This window comes from Oryctolagus cuniculus, chromosome 21, assembly GCF_964237555.1.
Source record: "Oryctolagus cuniculus chromosome 21, mOryCun1.1, whole genome shotgun sequence".
NCBI classification, from domain to species: domain Eukaryota; kingdom Metazoa; phylum Chordata; class Mammalia; order Lagomorpha; family Leporidae; genus Oryctolagus; species Oryctolagus cuniculus.
The window spans coordinates 280,382-294,877 of NC_091452.1; the positions used below are offsets into that span (position 1 = coordinate 280,382).

A 14,496-nucleotide genomic window follows, 5' to 3' on the forward strand; every position below is an offset into this window, starting at 1 on the left:
AAAATGGCAGGGTATAAAATCAATGCACAAAAATCAACAGCCTTTGTATACACAAGCAATGCCACGGCTGAGAAAGAACTGCTAAGATCAATCCCATTCACAATAGCTACAAAAACAATCAAATACCTTGGAATAAACTTAACCAAGGATGTTAAAGATCTCTACGATGAGAATTACAAAATCTTAAAGAAAGAAGTAGAAGAGGATACCAAAAAATGGAAAAATCTTCCATGCTCATGGATTGGAAGAATCAACATCATCAAAATGTCCATTCTCCCAAAAGCAATTTATAAATTCAATGCAATTCCAATCAGGATACCAAAGACATTCTTCTCAGATCTAGAAAAAATGATGCTGAAATTCATATGGAGGCACAAGAGACTTCGAATACCTAAAACAATCTTGTACAACAAAAACAAAGCTGGAGGCATCACAATACCAGATTTCAGGACAAACTACAGGGCAGTTGTAATCAAAACAGCATGGTACTGGTACAGAAACAGATGGATAGACCAGGAACAGAATTGAAACACCAGAAATCAACCCAAAAATCTACAGCCAACTCATATTTGATCAAGGATCTAAAACCAATTCCTGGAGCATGGACAGTCTATTCAATAAATGGTGCTGGGAAAACTGGATTTCCACATGCAGAAGCATGGAGAAAGACCCCTACCTTACACCTTACACAAAAATCCACTCAACGTGGATTAAAGACCTAAATCTATGACCTGACACCATCAAGTTATTAGAGAACATTGGAGAAACCCTTCAAGATATTGGCACAGCCAAAGAATTTCTGGAAAAGACCTGGGAGGCACAGGCAGTCAAAGCCAAAATCAACTATTGGGATTGCATCAAATTGAGAAGTTTCTGTACTGCAAAAGAAAGTCAGGAGAGTGAAGAGACAACCGACAGAATGGGAAAAAATATTTGAAAACTATGCAACAGATAAAGGGTTAATAACCAGAATCTACAAAGAAATCAAGAAACTCCACAAAAACAAAACAAACAACCCACTTAAGAGATGGGCCAAGGACCTCAATACACATTTTTCAAAAGAGGAAATCCAAATGGCCAACAGGCACATGAAAAAATGTTCAAGATCACTAGCAACCAGGGAAATGCAAATCAAAACCACAATGAGGTTTCACCTCACCCCGGTTAGAATGGCTCACATTCAGAAATCTACCAACAACAGATGCTGGCGAGCATGTGGGGAAAAAGGGACACTAACCCACTGTTGGTGGGAATGCAAACTGGTCAAGCCACTATGGAAGTCAGTCTGGAGATTCCTCAGAAACCTGAAGATAACCCTACCGTTCAACCCAGCCATCCCACTCCTTGGAATTTACCCAAAGGAATTTAAATTGGCAAACAAAAAAGCGGTCTGAGCCTAATGTTTATCGCAGCTCAATTCACAATAGCTAAGACCTGGAACCGACCTAAATGCCCATCAACGGTAGAATGAATAAAGAAATTATGGGATATATATTCTTTAGAATACTATACCGCAGTAAGAAACAACGAAATCCAGTCATTTGCAACAAAATGGAGGAATCTGGAATACAGCATGCTGAGTGAAGCAAGCCAGTCCCAAAGGGACAAATACCATATGTTCTCCCTGATCGGTGACAACTGACTGAACACCAAAAAGGAAACCTCCTGAAGTAAAATGGACACTATGAGAAACGGTGACTTGATCAGCATATCCCTGACTGTTAATGAACAACTTAATACATTATCCCTTAGTATTTTTTTGTCTGTCTACTAATATGACTGGTTTAATTCTGTAATTATCACACAGTTATTCTTAAGTGTTGAAAATTAACTGAAATGTGATCCCTGTTAAACATAAGAGTGGGGATAAGAGAGGGAAGAGATGTATAATTTGGGACATGCTCAAGCTGACCTGCCTCAAATTGTAGAGTTAGAAACATACCAGGGGATTCCAATTCAACCCCATCAAGGTGGCATGTACCAATGCCATCTCACTAGTCCAAGTGATCAATTTCAGTTCACAATTGATCATAGTGAAAGGACTAAGAGTCAAAGGGAGCACATAAACAAGTCTAGTACCTGCTAACACTAACTGATAGAATAAATAAAGGGGAGAGTGATCCAACATGGGAAGCGAGATACTCAGCAGACTCATAGAATGGCAGATGTCCTAAATAGCACTCTGGCCTCAGAATCAGCCCTAAAGGCATTCGGATCTGGCTGAAAAGCCCATGAGAGTATTTCAGGCATGGAAAGCCAAGACACTCTGGCAAAAAGATCTCTGTGAATGAGATCCCAGTGGAAAGAATAGGTCTTCAAAGAAGGAGGTACCTTTCTCTGAAGGGAGGAGAGAACCTCCACTTTGACTATGACCTTGTCTAAACATGATAATAGTCGGAGAACTCAGAGGGGTCCATAGACTTGGAAACTCATGACTGGTGCATAGGGAGATTACTGATCCATAGACAGGAGTGTCAATTTGTAAAGTCAACAACAGGAGTCACTGTGCACTTACTCCTCATGTAGGATCTCTGTCCTTAATGTGCTGTGTATTGAGATTTAATGCTATAACGAGTATTCAAACAGTATATTTCACTTTGAGTTTCTATGGGGGTGCAAACTGTTGAAATCTTTACTTAATGCATACTAAACTGATCTTCTGTAAAAAAAAAAAAAAAGAAATTATCAACTCCCAACTTGACTCTCACTGGGATTAAAAATGACAATAGGTCTGATCTGATTTCATCATCATTTAAAAAAATCATCAATTATTTTTCACTTTATGTTTCTGTGTGGGAGCAAAGTGTTGAAATCCTTACTTAATTTATACTAAACTGATCTTCTGTATATTAAGATAATTGAAAATGAATCTTGATGTGAATGGAAGGGGAAAGGGAGTGGGAAAGGGGAGGGTAGTGGGTGGGAGGGACGTTATGGGGGGAAGCCATTGTAATCCATAAGTCGTACTTTGGAAATTTATATTCATTAAATAAAAGTTAAAAAATAAGATCACAGCAGAATAAATAAGGAAGAATCTTAAACAATATTCAAATTAATAAAATGAAGAGCAGATTCTTTGTGAAAAATAATTTTCTAGCTAGACTAAGATAAAGAGGAAATGATTCAAATGAATGCAATCAAAGAAGATAAGAAATAATATATATGTTCAAATAAGAAAGTAAAAACTCAAATTAATATTTCTGTTTGCAGATAACATGGTTCTATATGTAAATAAACCCAAGAACATCATCATGAGAAATATGGAACTGACAAATGAACTTAGTAAAATTGAAACTACAAAATGAAATAAGTAGCACTTTTGTATATAATGAACTCAGTGGGAAACAAAGTATAACAAAGATATTTACAATTGTCATAAGAAAATCAGATACCATGCAATAAGTTTAACCCAGGATATGAAAGCCCTCTACAATAAAAACACATAAAAATGATGAAAGAAATTAAATATACAAAAATTGGGAAGATGTCTCATGGTCTTAGATTGAAATAATTTATATAATTGAAATTTATATACAGTCCAAAGTAATGTGCACATTTAATGCCATTTGCATCAAAACACCAATGGAATTCTTTACAGAGAGAATAGCACTGTGGAAAAACTGGCTAAGTTGCCACCTACAATGCCTGTAACCCATTTCAGGACATCGTACAAGTCTTGATAGCTCTACTTTTGATCCAGTTCCCTGCTAGTTTTTTTTGGGAAAGCAGAAGATGCACGTTCCTGCATCATTGCCACCAATGTGAGAGATCTAGATGGTGTTCCAGACTCTGGATTTGACCTGGCTCAGTCCAACTGTTTTTGCCACTGGAGAAGTGAACCAATAGTTGACAAAGCTCTTTCACTCTCTGACTCACTTTGTTACTTTGCCTTTCAAATAAATAAATCTTCTTCAAGAGAAAACAAATTCTTCACAGGACTAGAAAAAAAAAACTAAAAGTTATTTGACATCAGAAAACTCCCAAATAGTCAAAGCCATCATGAGAAATATAACAAATTTAAAGGCAACACAATACCTGATTTCAAAACATATTACAAAAACAGTGTAAGCACTGACATAAAAACAGACACATAGTTCAACGGAACAGAAGACAGCCCAGAAATAATCCCACATTTCCACAAGCAATTCATCTTTCACAAAGAAACCAAAACACATAGGAAAATTACCTCTTTATCAAATGGTCCAGAGGAAATTGATTATCCATATGTAGAAGACTGAAAACAAACCCCAACACTTCTTACACTATGTAAAAGTCAACTCACAGTGAATCAAAAATCATAAAGACCAAAAACTAAGTAAACACAGGCAAACTATAAAACATTGGAATAGGCAACAGTTTTTGGATAAGATTCCAAAATCACAAATGACAAATATAAAAACAAATTTGATGTTATTAAGCTAAGACACTTCATTAAAGCGAAGTATTCATCAGAGTTAAGATACAATGAACAGAATGGCAAAAAACATTTAAAAACTAAGAATATAACAAAGGATTGATATCGAGAATATATATAGACTGGAGAAACTCCAGAAAAAAAATACTACAGTTAAGAAATGGGCAAAAGTTAGAATAGACATTTCTCAGAAGAAGAAACATAAATGATCAAAACATATGTGTATATGCTGAATGTCACAAGCCATTAGGAAAATGTGAATCCAACCACAATATGAGGTACCAAAACCTGTGAGAGAACACAATGGTCAGGTTTTTAATGTTGCAACAAGTGGGTTTAGAAGACCCTGTTCACCTCCAGAGAGAAGAGTCGACATGGAGTTAAAGAAAATCTCACTCTTTCTAATAGGTTTGTTAGAATCGTGACCAGTGCCTGTTAGCTTGTCACAAACTTGTAGGTATCACTACTTTCCTTCTGCTAAACTGCTATTTAGTCACTTCTCTGTGGCTTGCAAAAATAGTATACCGGGCCGGCGCCGCGGCTCACTAGGCTAATCCTCCGCCTAGCGGTGCCGGCACACCGGGTTCTAGTCCCGGTCGGGGCGCCGGATTCTGTCCCGGTTGCCCCTCTTCCAGGCCAGCTCTCTGCTGTGGCCAGGGAGTGCAGTGGAGGATGGCCCAGGTGCTTGGGCCCTGCACCCCATGGGAGACCAGGAAAAGCACCTGGCTCCTGGCTCCTGCCATCGGATCAGCGCGGTGCACCGGCCGCAGCGCGCTGGCCGCAGCGGCCATTGAAAGGTGAACCAACGGCAAAGGAAGACCTTTCTCTCTGTCTCTCTCTCTCACTGTCCACTCTGCCTGTCAAAAAAAAAATAAATAAATAAAAATAAAAAAAAATAGTATACCTGATATATACTGAGGATTTTTTTGTTTTGTTTAGTTTTATTCCTTCTGTCTTTTATTATATTCCTCCAAGGAATCATGACCTCAGAAGCTTCATTCATTTATGCAGTCTGGTTTTCATGAGCCAGGGCAAAGTCATAGGCCAAAAATTGAGCAAAGTTCACAGTGGTTAAAGCAGAGTAGAGGTCAGGAGCCACTGACAAAGGTGAAGATAGAGAAGTAGGCAGACATGGGATGTGGAGGAGTCAAATGGCTTAGGTGAAGGTGTGAAGATGAAGTCAGGTGACAGCTATTGTGTTTTTTACTCTGCTTGGGGAATCGATTGAAGCTGAGAGCAAGAGTGGGAGCCACATTCGATAACTATTGCAATTTCATATGTGTAGGAGAAAGCAGATATAAGGAAGGTGGGACCAGGGAGTTGGAAGGTAAAATGAAGATATATGAAGACAGATAAGGAATAGGATCATCTGGTGATAGATAAGTGAATGAAAAATGTAAAGAACTGATTACTCCCAAATATTTGCATTTTGTAGGAGGGTGAATGTTAGTGACATACTCTGAGATAAAGCTTATCAAAGGGAATCAAGTTTTACTTTTAATTTTGTTCATATTGATTTTGAGGAACCTGTAAAGATCAGAGTTGCATATATGAGTTCTACGCTCAGGAGAAATGCAACTTTATTTAATAAGTGTGAAGTCATGAGTAGATGACTTTACCCAGGCACTACACATATTTGTAAAGTGTGAAGACAACCACTGCAATGGTAAATATCTGAGTAATATCAATATTTCAGAAGAGGCTGAAAGTGAACTGAAAAGGAGTAATCAGAAGTTCAGAGGAAAGCCAAGGAGATGAGAATTGATGTGTGCTGAGGGAGGCAGTGCTTGAGGAGGGAGCTAGGAAATGTGTCAGAGGCTTCTTTCTAATGTGCTTCTTTGCTCTCACTAGTTCTCTATCCCATTACTATGGTTCACTTCCATAATACAATTTGTTCTTAATGAAATTGTATTTCATATCTTCTTATTTGCATGTTGTCATATTAACTATGAAGAAAAAGGGCCTATATTCTGTGCCTAGAAGAGGGTTTGGCACACAGTTGAACTTTAATGAAGTGCTATGTGAATGGCATGTACTGTTAAATGAGGAATTCAAAGCATAAATTGCAACACACTGATCACTAATGACTTTGGGAAGAGCAATATGAGAGGAATAGTGGGAATAAAAAAAACTTCAATATACTGAATAATAAAATTAAATTAAGTGGATGCCAACATTAATGACTTTATTGAGGAATATAACTGATAGGAAGAGGGGTTGGCACTGTGGCACAGTGACTTAAGCTGCCACCTGTGATGCCAGCATCCCATATGAGTGCCAGTTTGAGTCTGGGTTACTCCACTTCCAATTCAGCAACCTGATAATGCACCTCAAAATGCAGCATAAGATGGACCAAGGACTTGGGACACTGCTTGTAATGTGAGAAACCTACATGAAGCTCCTGACTTCAGGCTGGCCCAGCCCCAGCTATTGCAACTCTTTGGGCAGCAAGCCAACTGATGAAAGATCTCTTTGCCTATCCCTCTCTCTATAATTCTGTCTTTCAAATAAACAAAGATTTACAAATATTTAATAAACAAACAGAGAAAGAAAAAAACACAAAAGGCACAATATTAATCATCTTACACCAAAAAATAAAAAAATAAATAAATTCTAGAGAAGTTGTAGGAAAAGAAAACATTCATACACTACAGGTGAAAATGTAAATTAGTGCATATGTTATGGAAAATAGTATGTACATGACATAGTTATCTTACTCCTGGTGATATAGTAAAAGGAAATGAAATCAGAATATCAAAGAGCAAATTTCCTATAGTTACTACCACACAGTTCAACAGCAGCCATGATTTGGAACCAATCTAGCTGTCAATGAAACAGTGGACAAGGAAACATCATTTAGATAAAAAATTAAAATATTGTTATGTCCTGCAAAATTATTAAATCAACTGAAATAAGCCAGGAACAGAGACATAAATGTCACATATTCCTTGTCATATATGGAAGTGAACAAAAATAATGGATCTGAACATAGAATTGTGATTATTAGAGGCTGAGAAGGAAGGAGGCTAGGAATAAAGGAGTATTGGATAACAGTTACAAAAAGACAGGGAGACAGAAGTAACTTCTGCTGCTCCATAATAGAGTTTGATAACTACAGTGGACCATGTCAGGTACTATGTAAAGAACTGGAGGAGAGGAACTGGTAGGCTCAAATCACGAAGAGAAAATGGAAACATTAGTTGTCTAGTTTAATCAGCTTCTATTGCGTACATGTGTTCAAACATTGTACTATACCCAAAATAATGCATGACTGGTATACATTAATCAAAAATTATTTTAAAATAATTTTAAAAATCAGAAGCACATATATATGCTAATAATGAACTATTTGAAAATGAAATTAGAAAAACACTTCCATGTGTAACAGCATAAAAACCAGCTAGAAAACAATATCCTTGGGGCTGGCACTGTGGCACAGTGGGTTAAAGCCCTGGCCTGAAGTGCCGGCATCTCATATGGGTGCTAGTTCAAGACCTGGCTGCTCCACTTCCTGTCCAGCTCTCTGCTATTGCCCAGGAAAGCAGTAGAAGATGGCCCGAGTTCTTGGGCCCCTGTAACCATGTGGGAGACTGGGAAGAGGCTCCTGGCTCCTGGCTTCAGATCGGCACAGTTCCAGCCATTGTGGCCATCTCGGGAGTGAACCATCAGGTGGAAGACCTCTCTCTCTCTCTGCTTCTCCTCTTTCTGTGTAACTCTGACTTTCAAATAAGTAAATAAATCTTTAAAAAAAAAAGAAAAAGAAAACAAAATCCTCCAGCACTGTCAGTGATTAATGAAATACACAGCCCAACAACGAATAAATCAAGATGGTCTTTCCACTTGAACTTTCTGATCAACCCGTACCTGATTTACAACCAGATTTAACTGGTATTCTGAAAATGCCACTGGTGGGAAATTGAATTGATCTCAGATGGAAGGATCCTTATACCTGTCTATTCACTGTTACTGCTATCAATTTTGGCTTACCTCAATGGACCCAAATTCACCACCCAGGTGTCCCAACAAATCACTCAACAGTGACTTGAGACACCTAGGTGTCTCAACAGGTCACCTTGGAAATTTCATATTTCTTATAGTCTTTATCATTAGGAAATGTTGAAAGACCAATAGAGCCTTAAAAGAAACCCTCTCCAAACTCTGTATTAAACTTCATTTAGATTGGACAAAACTTTTATCCTTCGCCCTCCTAAAGCTTAGAACTCTGCCAAACAAACAAACAAACAAAAAAAAACCCTACAGCTCAGTCCCCTTGAAGTTATGTTTGGCAGACCCATTGCTGTCCCAGGACTTGAGCTTCCTCTCTCCCCCCTTCCCTCAAATTTGCCCTTTCCCCTCCTTTTAGCTTTCAGATATTGCCTATGGCAATATACTGACAGTGCCCTCCTGCCAGCTTTGGCTATAGGAGATATGGTCTACTTCTCAGACCCATCCCACTCCACACTAACTTCAAAGTTGATGGGACCTCACAAGGTTCTCTTCCTTATTCCCCCCACAGCTAAACTAGATAATGGCCCCATTTGGGTCCACCTGTCCAGACTTAAAAAGCCCCTCCCACAATGCCTACTCCAGTGCTAACCCACTCATGACATATGGCCACCCCAACGGTCTCACCTCACTCAGACTAACGAAATTAACCACCCTACTTGAGCAGGACCTGCCTCACAGCCACCTTCCACCCTAATGGCCTTTACTCAAACCCAACTCTACATCTTTCTCACGGTCCTTCAGGAAGATCTCTGGATAACTTCACCTCAGCTTTCTTTACTCAACAACCAGACATCTGGTCAACCCTGTCTTGCTCTAGGGAACTTGCATTGACTTCGCTCTGGAGAAAAATCAATGAAATTACAAAAGCCAGAATAAAGGACATGTTGCCCTTTCCCTACTTTCTCTCCCCCCATACATGGTGGGAGATCTGCTCATGGTCTCTCTAGTCATTGGCAAAATGGCTCACAAAACTAGGTAAGTGAAAGGTCTTGAAGGCTTCTGGAGAGCTCCTGGTGCCAAGTTTCTTCAACAACCAGAACAAATAAAAGCCCAGACCTGTGTCCATCCTACGGTGCCATCTCTGGAGACTGTCATCACCTCTTTGCTTCAATAAAGCAAATCGTCTCTGTTAACGTTGGCCTCTTTCTCCTTTTCCCATCTCTCCTTTCTGGCAGTAAGAAAGGACAGATCCTGAGCTATTCCAAATCTAACAAATACTGCTATCAAATTATACACAGCTTCATCAACTTTGTATCTGTGTCTCACTTAAAATATAGGTCATTTTGCCTAAGAGTAAAAAAGCCTGTATCCCTTATTGGAGTATCTGAGCTTCATTCCTGGATATAAATATTGTTTCTGACTCCAGCTTCCTGTTAATTCAGATTCTGGCAAACAGTGATGATGGCCCAAGTGATTGGGTTCATGAAATTCACATGGAAAACTGGTATGGAGTTTTCACCAACCAGCTTTTGCCATGGTTCTTACCATGGCATCTGTGGGCATTTGGGTAGTAAATCAGTGGACAGGAATACTTTGTCTCTTAGACAAATTAACAAGAAAGGAATTTATCAAAGAAAAAGAAACATATTTAGATGGCAGGTCACAAAACGGAATGTGATAAGAGTTAAATGAAAGTAAAATAAAATATTTACTGTGTTTTCTCCTAATCTAGTGCATAAATGTTTATTCAAAATGATAAAATAAAATGACCTGGAGAGCAAAGATGGGAGTGAGGCACACTGTGGCTTGATGGCCTCTGGGCTGGAGGTGCATGGCCTCCAGGAGGCGAAGTATAGCAGTTGGGCCCTGTAAGGGGAGGGAAGAAAGGTGACAATAAGGGGCGAGCAGGCAGTTCCTTATCACAGGAAGAACATTTTCTTCGACATTTAGGTGCTTTTTATTCATATAAAAAACAAGGTGCTGAACTCAGGATTTGGCAAATGCTTCTGTGTTGACTCCTAGAGTGGGTAGTCCTGCTTCCTTTGTCCAGTCACTTTCCCCATTCTTGAAGTATGGATATTTCTTTGTACATTACCTTCATGATTTGGGATAGAAAAGACTGCTTTTCTTTTGTTTCACCTCTTCGATTCAACAGAGAATCCCTTGGCATTCAGCTGGCCTGCTGACTTCCCCAGAAATAAAGAAGCAACTGATAGGAATCTTCTGTTGCAGTTTGCCTAATTATAAAGAAATTACTTTACACACTGAAGGTTGATGTTTAATTTCAAACAGGTGCTTAAGTGGTAGTACTTGTCAATTCTCCACCTTTTGTTCCAAACAAAAAGACTACATACAAGTATGGGTGACTGAAGGGCTTTTAAAATTGTCTTGCAGCCCCTACTAATGCGGTCACGTTGAGCCAGCGCCCGGGCCTGGAATCGGGGCCACCAGCCGCCGCCTGCCGACCATGGATCCCCGCAAAGTGAACGAGCTCCGGGCCTTCGTGAAGTTATGTAAGCAGGACCCGAGCGTCCTGCACACGGAAGAGATGCGCTTCCTGAGAGAGTGGGTGGAGAGCATGGGGGGTAAAGTACCACCTGCTACCCATAAAGCTAAATCAGAAGAAAATATCAAGGAAGAAAAAACAGATAGTAAGAAGGCGGAGGAGACCATACAGACAGACAAGCCGTCAAGTGAGGAAAGTGATCTAGAAATTGACAATGAAGGTGTAATTGAACCAGACACTGATGTGCCTCAGGAAATGGGAGATGAAAACGTAGAGATAACTGAGGAGATGATGGACCAGGCAAATGAGAAGAAAGGGGCTGCCATTGAAGCCCTAAATGATGGTGAACTGCAGAAAGCCATAGACCTGTTCACAGATGCCATCAAGCTAAATCCTTGCTTGGCCATTCTGTACGCCAAGAGAGCAAGTGTCTTCGTCAAATTACCGAAGCCAAATGCCGCCATCCGAGACTGTGACAGAGCCATTGACATAAATCCTGATTCAGCTAAGCCTTACAAGTGGCGAGGGAAAGCACACAGACTTCTGGGCCACTGGGAAGAAGTCGCCCATGATCTGGCCCTTGCCTGCAAACTGGATTATGGTGAAGATGCCAGTGCAGTGCTGAAGGAAGTTCAACCCAGGGCCCAGAAAATTGCAGAACATCGGAGAAAGTATGAGCGAAAACGTGAAGAACGAGAGATCAAAGAAAGAATGGAAAGACTCAAGAAGGCTTGAGAAGAGCATGAGCGCGCCCAGAGGGAGGAAGAAGCCAGACGACAATCGAGCTCAGTATGGCTCTTTTCCAGGTGGCTTTCCTGGGGGGATGCCTGGAAATTTTCCTGGAGGAATGCCTGGAATGGGAAGGCCCATGCCTGGAATGGCAGGAATGCCTGGCCTCAATGAAATCCTTAGTGAGCCAGAGGTTCTTGCAGCCATGCAGGATCCAGAAGTTATGGTGGCTTTCCAGGATGTGGCCCAGAACCCTGCAAATATGTCGAAATACCAGAGTAACCCCAAGGTTATGAATCTTATCAGTAGATTGTCAGCCAAATTTGGAGGTCAAACATAATGCCCTTCTGACAAAGCCCTTGCTGAAGGAAAAGCAGCCCAGATCACCTAATGGATGTCGCAATAATACAAACCAGTGTACCTCTGATCTTCTCATCAGAGAGCTGGGGTGCTTTGAAGATAATCCCTACCCATCTGCACCAAATGCAGCTGAAGCATTTGACAGTGGTTTGTCATTAGGGTATTCATTCAGATAATGTTTTACTACTAGGAATTACAAACTTTAAACTTTTTAAACCTTAAAAATGTTTAAAACAAATTAAAAAGGGTGTTAATTCCTCCATTTTTCTTTGCTAATCATTTCGAGTTTTTTTCCTTTGAATAATTGGGCGAGGAAGATACATAAGTACAGAAGATTTATTGCTCTAGTGTGAGTGAAATAAAGGTTAGTAGTTGGCAGCATATATAACTCATTTAAATAGATGAAGGTTTAGTTGGATATATGGTTACTGAGGCATTTTGATTTGTCCTTAAATGCTTTATTTTTCAAAAATAAAGTGATTTATTTCAATAAAAAAATAAAATTGTCTTGCAGATTCAGCCACTACATGTTAAGCCCATTTGAGACTGTGATGGTATATCCCAAATCTGCATTCTAATTTGAAATGAAAAGAGATGTTAAAAAGTGACACATATTTATATATTTGAATCCTGGCTCATCCTGTGACATAGATTTTGCTGTTAAAGAAACAAAGAGAGGATTACAAGGTTCATTTTATGTGTGAATAAACCACCACAATTTCTTTTCAATTACACATTTTTACATGTGTAAATCCATGCTTTTGGATAAAAAGGGGGATATTTCTCCTGTAAAAGAAAGTTGGCTGGCGCCACAGCTCACTAGGCTAATCCTCCACTGTGGCACTGGTACTCCAGGTTCTAGACACAGCTGGGGCACCAGGTATTAGTCCTGGTTGCTCCTCTTCAAGTCCGACTCTCTCTGTGGCCCAGGAAGGCAGTGGAGGATGATCCACCCACATGGAAGACTAAGAGGAAGCACCTGGCTCCTGGCTTCAGATCAGCACAGCACGCCAGCTATAGTGGCCATTGAGGGGTGAACCAATGGAAGGAAGACCTTTTTCTCTGTCTCTCTCTCTCACAGTCTAACTCTGCCTCTCAAAAAAAAAAAAAAAGAAAGAAAGAAAGAAAAGAAAGTTGTTGACTTCTTTTCTCAAAAGTGTTGACATTTGGTTTTTTAAAATGTGTTTTCATTTTCCTAAGGAAGGACCAGGTTGTGCAGTGGCTAACCCTGTAAATGAATGCTTGGATTTAGTTTAAAAGATGCTGGAAGAATGCAAAAGTTTTGTGTCCAGCGAATCCTATTCACCTCCCTAGATGGGAGGCTGCTGCTGCTGTCTCATAAATTACTTCATCATCTTTTGTGGACTCTTACATAGCACATGAGACTGTTTTCTTTGTTGCTACAGCTAGAAGAAAAATGGCATAAGCATTTTTCTAGTTCAGAAGATGTGATAGACCTTATAATATAGCCTACCTACAACTTTGGACATAGAGGAATGAAAAATGAAAAAAAAAGTATCCATATAATTTTTTTCTGCCAAGAAAAAGAAACCATCTGACATTATGGCATTTTTATTATGTCTTGTAGTTTTTATAAAAGCAAAAAAATGAACTGGATAGTTATAGCTTCCAATAGCTAAAAGAAATTATAGAAGGACCAACATAATGGTGCCATGAGTAAAGCCATAATAAGCAATGGCAGCATCCCATATGGGTGCAGATTTGTGCCCCAGCTTCTCCACTTCCAATCCATCTCTCTGACTGACAATGGACTGAGAAAAGAAAAGAAAAAGGCTCAATTTTTTTGGGCCCCTGTCACTCACATGGGAGACCCAGATGAAGCTCCTGACTCCTGACTTCAATGTATCCCAGCCTGAACTGTTGTAGCCATCTGGAGATAGAACAACATATGGAAGATATCTCTCTATCTCTCTCCACTCTTACTACCTTCTCATATTAACATGATATACTTATCCCAACTAATGTGGTACTATTTACATACTATTTTCTTTTTTAAAGGTTTATTTAAATTTGGTAGGTGGATTTACTTAGAGGAAGGGATGGAGAGCCCTTGCATCCATTAGCACACTCCACAAATCAATGAGTGTGGCTGTCACAAGCCAAAGCCAACAGCCCAAAACTCTATCTGGATTCCCACATGAGTGGCAGGGACCCAAACATTAGGTCACATTCTGCTACTTTCTGAGGTGCAATAGCAGTGACCTGGATTGGAAGTGGAGCAGCTGGGATTTCAACCAACACCCATGTGGGATTTCTTACATTGTAAGCAGTAGCTTAACCCACTGTGTCACAACACTGGCCTTGACACTGATACATCATTAACTAAAGACTAAATTTTATTTGCATTTCCTCAGTTATTACATAATATCCTTTTTTATGTTCTACTAACTCTAAATTATCATTTTAAAATCAGAATATCAGAATATAAATCTTTGTATTATAATAATACATGGGATAGGCAGTGTTGTGGTTCTATAGGTTAAGCTGTTGCTTGGAGCGCCAGCATCCCATAACAGCC

The 14,496-nt window shown here is 39.6% G+C and overlaps 1 pseudogene; it reads left to right on the forward strand.

Moving 5' to 3' along the window:
* Positions 1-10,762: 10,762 nt before the first annotated feature.
* LOC100355093 (hsc70-interacting protein pseudogene) lies at positions 10,763-12,460 on the forward strand (annotated as a pseudogene).
* Positions 12,461-14,496: the final 2,036 nt, after the last annotated feature.